This window comes from Anabas testudineus, chromosome 5 (assembly GCF_900324465.2).
Source record: "Anabas testudineus chromosome 5, fAnaTes1.2, whole genome shotgun sequence".
Lineage (NCBI taxonomy): Eukaryota > Metazoa > Chordata > Actinopteri > Anabantiformes > Anabantidae > Anabas > Anabas testudineus.
The window spans coordinates 21,670,555-21,677,184 of NC_046614.1; the positions used below are offsets into that span (position 1 = coordinate 21,670,555).

General features: G+C 40.7%; 1 long non-coding RNA gene across 1 annotated transcript; it reads left to right on the plus strand.

Moving 5' to 3' along the window:
- Positions 1-2,450: 2,450 nt before the first annotated feature.
- On the plus strand, positions 2,451-3,662 carry LOC113155394. The gene is made up of 3 exons (XR_003298126.1): positions 2,451-2,515; positions 3,468-3,528; positions 3,625-3,662. It is a non-coding gene; the product is annotated as an uncharacterized LOC113155394 (long non-coding RNA).
- Positions 3,663-6,630: the final 2,968 nt, after the last annotated feature.

Here is a 6,630-nt window from a genome sequence, read left to right on the forward strand (position 1 = left end):
CCTGAACCTTCTGTATCTCAGACTCATTGAGCCACCAGGCCGCCAAAGTGTGTTCATTCATGAATTCTACTTTGATAAGGTTATAATTTCTCAGGTGGTAATCCTACTGTGTATTATTGAGGTCAGAGTCGCCAGTGAGTGACTGTACATAATATATTGTTTTTTCTCTATGTGATACAAGCAAACACATTTAGTTTGTCCTCCACTGGGTGACAACAGACCAGATTTATTTCTAAGTAGATGCTTTTGTGCTTTACTGGGGGGGTGGAACTGTAACTTGAATCAAATACTTGATTGCAGACTATTCTTAGTGCAGAGATACCGAGTCACCTTATTATCAGCACCAGTACAGATTTGTGTTGTTATTGTGGCTTTAACCTGCTGTACTTCTTTCTCATATGACAATAAAACATTTACCACAGTATATTTCAGTGTCACAGTGTTCCACTTCTGCGAATTCTCCTCAAACTCTATATTTGAATTCTGGGGATTCTTCCAAACACACTCACCTGTTTCCTTGGAAGTGTTCGTGAATACTTTCCAAACACTCAAGCACATTTGTTGTGTACAGACCCTGGGAGCTGGCCTGATTATGCTGTTTGGTTGTTTACGAACAACATTTTGCCTGACAGTCTCTGCAGCCGCTCGCTTTTTAGCATCTCAGGAGTCCGCTGCCGTCCGGATGATGCTTCATCCCCCGAAGCTGAAACAGACGCCTGCTTTTCTCCAACAGAGTTCACAGCCACTGAAGGAGAATTTATCAAAGCTCTGCTCAAAAATAATAAATTAAAAAAATATATTCATTGTTTTGCCGCTGGGATTTTGCTGCAGCTGCATACCAGCATATGCATTTGAATAACTCTGTCCTCCGATCTTAACAAGTTTTATTTTTTCCTTTTCTATCACTGATGCAGGAGAAACGTGTGAACTCATTCACACTATTCCGATTTTTGTAAAGTAGTGTTATAGTCAAGAGCAGTCACATGAGAGCCAAGTCGGAGTCAAGACAGACTCTCAAAATACCAAAGGGACAGAGACAAGGACAAGTGGACAACACTGCTAAAAAAAACTTTTTACAAGTCCAGATGTGATAAATATTTGTGATAAAGTGATCATTTTATAAGTCAGCTCCAAAAAACTCAAAACAATGAAACAAGTCAGGGTGAGAAATGAGAAGTCAAAGTACCAGTAGTACAAATCATCTACAGCTAATAAAGGTAAACGTTATTAGAGCCTCAATAAGGAAGTTCTGCAAATAAATGTAGCACCATCATGAGGCTTTGTCAAGTCTGCTGTCCCGTTAATGCAGATTGGGAGCTTGTAGCAGTGTTTTCCAGCAGTTGCTTAGAGCCTCTGTGCTGGAGGAGGAGTAGATCTTCTCGTATTGATTGACAGCAGCGAGCTCCCACCCCTGATTTTGGACTTCTCTAAGTAATTAAAGCTCAAAAACTTTTAAAAGGGGATTTCTCTGCTCTGCTGCCAGACTGGCTCACAAACAGCTCTGACAGCACCTTTACACAATAATGTACTGTAGGTTTTGGATCATATTTCAACTAAAGACATTAGAAAAAATGAATTAATTGTAGCTTTTATCAATCAATACTGCACGAAAGATTGCCAGAAGCATTTCCTCTACATAGCTGCTGTTAGACCAGCAGAAGATTTTATAATCAGAGTGTAAACTGACCCGCAGAAAACAGCTGAAGTCAATAAAAAGAGAAGGTATTCAGGGTTTATGGATGACTCTGTGACCTTTGCTGACCTTTGGTGAACATGTTGCTGAGTGTGGGTGATGATGCTGCTTGGATCAATAACGCCCACCAATCCCAGCTCCAGCCCGAGGAGCTGACAGAAGAGTGAAGCTCAGAGAAAGAGTATCTGCACTCGGCAGCAACTCGGAAGTTTGTTGAGAGTCTGACAGCGTGGGCGTGTGCATGTGCGTGTGTTTTCTAGACTGAATAGCATTTAGTGTCCTCTTTATAAAGGTCTCATTCACACAACGTCTCCTCCAGGCCGTGAGTCAGGTAAAGTAACAACACTATCAACCTGAAGTCCTGCTAGTGCCCCCTGGAGGCAACAGTGTTCATTACTTTATGAGAAGGAGACCCAACCTGAGTCCAAGTGGATCAGAAAGGACCCAAGCGTACACAGTACAAGATATCAGCTTTGATGCAAGAGAGTATGAAAACTGGACACAATTAAACCAGAGCTTTGTTCTGAGCAGAGGCCTGAAATCCAGCTTATTTTAAAAGAAGGAGTCTCCTTCTAATTACTGCTGAATGCACTTGATTTACATATTCACATTCATTTTAATATTTAGCTTCTTTATCCACAGGCTACAGAATTATTTTATCTTGCATTAAGTGGGAACAGTTATTTATAGGCTATACATTTTGTCTTTTAAACAGACACTGGGTTTCGCGTCTATGACTTCACGTGTATTCAGAGGAAACTACAAACACCATGGTCCAGATTTTCCACTGCAGCTGCTTGTTAATTTCTGAGTAAGATCTGAGTAAGTAAAACATCATGACGTTGCCACCATATTAGTAATTTTTCTATTTAGGTTTACCACATTTAATATAGTTATTCTGGAAAAACCCCTGTGTGCTCAATAATGGGATGCCACAGGAGTCAATCCTTGGTCCATTATTATTTATATTGTAAATAATATTATTCATTCCAGAAGCACTGGGCCCATTTTTTCTAGCAATGACACTATCCTACATGCTCTTGATTCAAGGTCAGCCCAGGCTCTAAGTCATCATTAGTCCCTTCAAGCATTTACTTCTTAACTAATTGACTTGTTTCAGATGCAGATAAGACCACACAGACCTGACTGATTCATTAGCGGGTCAATTTTAATTGGATGATTTAGGCTAATTAGAGATAAGTCATTAGTGTCCCACCAGTGTTTAATGTCCAACCATCACATTTCTAAACAGCTCGATAGAACCGGTAACATTAGTTAGCTCATGAGTGAAAATCTTAATCAGACTCTCATAAATGTGTGTATATTTTTATTAAAGGTAAGTGATCTTATTAAAATAATTATTGTATATAGTTACATCTACATCCAACTAGTAGAGGTGGTGTTTTGAGGTGGAGACACCCTGAGAGGATTGTTCTGAGGTCCAGTAATGTAGAGAAAATGTGTAATTGGCCTACAGATCGTCATGACACTGTGTTTCGTGACAGTGTTTCAGTCTCCTACATGTCTGCTGATCTGAACAGTGGAAACTGTGTCAAATAATTAATCATCATCAACAAGTCTGATGTGAGGTTACTGTGGTTATTGTGCAACAGTCTGTTCTGGGTTGGATTAAAACTGTGTCTTTCCACTGACATCATGACTCCAAGTAGAAACTATAGATGAAACCTGCCGTGGTCTGTAAAGACCAGTACAGGCTGTTGGTGAGAATCACTCATTAATCTTGATTCTGTCTCTCTTTATATTTTTATTCTAGGGCTCTACTGACACTCTGATTGGATGTTCAACTTAGCGAATCACTGCATGAGAAGAGAAATGTAACATCATCAATTAGACTTAGCCACAAAACGTCTGTTGTGAGTGAGAAGGTGTGAAAATAGTAACTGAAGTGTTGCTTTGTTTATCGCTCCTAGATCTTCTTCTGTTTCCCCTTTTTGAATCACAAATCCAGACTACTGCCACCTGGTGGTACAGAGTTATTCCCTGGTGCCACTTTCGAGCTGGATGAAGGAAGCATGAGTTGCTGCATCAGACAGCCCTCGACATCTGTCGAGCTCTGCAGGCCTGAGCAGCACAGTGAGACACTGACAGGACTTGACTCAGCATCTTCCTCCGTTCAGCAGCTGAAAACAGCAACACGTCACGTCAGACGACTTACATGCAGTGAAGGATGACCTCGAGTCCAGATTTTCCTGCTAAGGTCCCGCATAGGCAGCTGATCCACATGCTGCCACATCTTCCTGGTGACACGCCTGTTAAATCTCCGTGCCGCAACCAATCGTGTCGTTACTGCCGTCCACACAGAGCTGTGTGTGTCCCTGCTCCACATATTCCATTCAGGTGTCTGTCGTCGTTGGAAATCCCCTAATATGGGATGTTAAATTATGAGTTTAGAGCCTTTGGAGACAGACACATGACATCAGTGATATTTAACAATACTTAAAACACTATTAAAATGTTTCTGCTCTATGAGAGCACCTCCATCCTCTCAGGTTGTCCTCTGTTTCCCTCTCCCAGGTGCTGCTGGTATTATCTACCATTCACGCTGCAGCCAACACATAAGATCCTCCTTCTGTCTCTGATTCCAGCCCCTGCTCAAACTATTAGATCTACTTTTACTACTCTCAGCTGTTTTGTGAACCTTGTCTGTTTGTCCTGAGAGCAAGTTGAGAATAATAAAAAGCAAAACTAATGAAGGAAACATCATGGAAATGTATATTTCCTGTTATAATGTGTCTTTTTATACTTCAGATAAAAGCATATTGTATTTAAATATATAGAAGAAGGTTCAATGCTTTTCATGTACACGTCCACCACAAGCTCAAACTATAGGAAGCAAGTGCACTGATAGAACATACAACATGTTGGCTGCTATATTTTGCAGATACTCGAGTGAAAAATGAATGAGCTCTGATTTTAAGTGCATCCCAAGTCAAAATGTAATAAATCTGAGATGAACTGACTCATACATACTGCAGCAGCAAAACCTAAACCTTTAGGGAAAAGCTGCTACTAAAGGTGGAAAAGATAGAAAGCAAAACACATTTTCACCTTCATCGTTGGAAAATTGACCACTGGGCCGTGTGTTGTTTAATCACCGACGGAGCAACTGTACAGATGTAAGCTATAAGCAAGCTCTCAATTAACATATGTGTGGGAGTATATGTTTGATTCAGGCTCTGATTCCTGAACAAACCAGAAATCTCCAGTCTACCTCAGACCCCAAACCACCTCATTATTGAACTGAAACATTTGTTCATGTATAAGACAAAGGGACATTTGAGATTTAACTATAATTGTTTAAACTGATCAAAGTTAAATAAATTAAATAAAACTGCATTTTTACTGTGTAGTGTGTTAGCAAACAAAAATACATCACAACCCTCCACACTCATGTTATATGAACATGACTCATGAAACATTAGAGTTAATGTGTAGTCACCAGTGTTATCACACTAAGGCAGTGAACATGATCATTAAAAACTGAAATAACAAATAAAACCTGATCATTCTGTCGCTAACCGACAGTTAATCTCGACTAGCTTCAGGCAGAGGTGCTTTCAAGTTTCAAGAAATGAGGAAACGACGAGAACCTGCAGGACCAGCAGCGCTCTTCATTCATTAATTAACTGCAGCTGTCTGAACATGCAGAAGGTAAAACTGAAACAGGCTGCAAACTGCTCGACCGCTCGCCTTCTTAAACAGCACTGACACAGAGGAAACACACACTGAGATGATCTATGGAATTAGTGAGGGTCCACTAACAGCTGCAACTTTTACTGTAACTAATGAGTAGAATAGAAAAGCTGGTCGTGAGGAAACAGGAAATCAGAGATGTGTGTTACATGAATACATGTACTCACACACACACTGGGTGTGTGAGAGTGTGTGTGTACACACAGAGTGGTACATTTCGTACTCTGTGGCACGCTCCGGTGCTACACCACAGCTCACATATATCCACTCCCCATCACTGGGTCGACAGTCCCATTGGAAATCTATGCAGCTGAAGCCTCTTCCCCCCATGACTGCCTGCTCATTGATTAGCTGTCAGAGGGAGAGAGAGGAGGGCGAGGGAGCAAGAGCTGACAGGAGGAAGCAGGAAGCAGAATGAGAATGAGGAAGAGGAGGAAGACTGAGAGACAACGTGAGTGACAAGGGGACGTGAAGGGAGACGAGCGTAAGGAGCCGACTGGGGAAACTGAACATGAACCGCAGAAGTAGCACAGCACACCGGCTCTGCTGCAAGTCAAACTTCCAATCGAATGTTTTCTAGAAAGTCTGGAACACAAAATGCAAATGAATGCAAAGTTGTTTGCAGGCACCAGTGTTATGTGAATTGTGCGAGTTCTTGGAGGTTATTGGGATGAACAGTGCGATCAGTGTTGACAAGATAACATAACTACAAGAGCATTTCTACTGTTTGAAGTTTGACACAATACTTTGTACAAATACTACAACTGTAAAAATCAAATCAATTTGTGTCTCTTTGTGGTTGATGTGTCTCTTTTCCATCTTGTTTTCAAATGTTTATGATCATTTTGCTTTTATTTATTGTATTTAAGTGACTATTTGGCATTTATGGCATCGTTTGTGGTCATTTTATTTGCAATCTGAACCATCTGGAGTCATTTTCAGTCTGTGTATGGTCGTCACGTGTCTCATACTGATCATTTAATGCCCCATAAGTATTATCGGGCCCATTCAGTAAACCATCCATGGTGTGTTCCTGATTCTGTTCTGTAAATCTAAGTCATGGTGAAACAGAGCACATGTGCATGAGCCTCATTTCCACTCCCACAGTTTTACCATAAATAGACGTATAAATTACCTTTAAGTATCTGTTTGCATATGGAAACTTGTGTCTGCTCCAGATCCGTCACAGAGAAGTAGAAAGAAGAAGTGAAATTTGACAAATT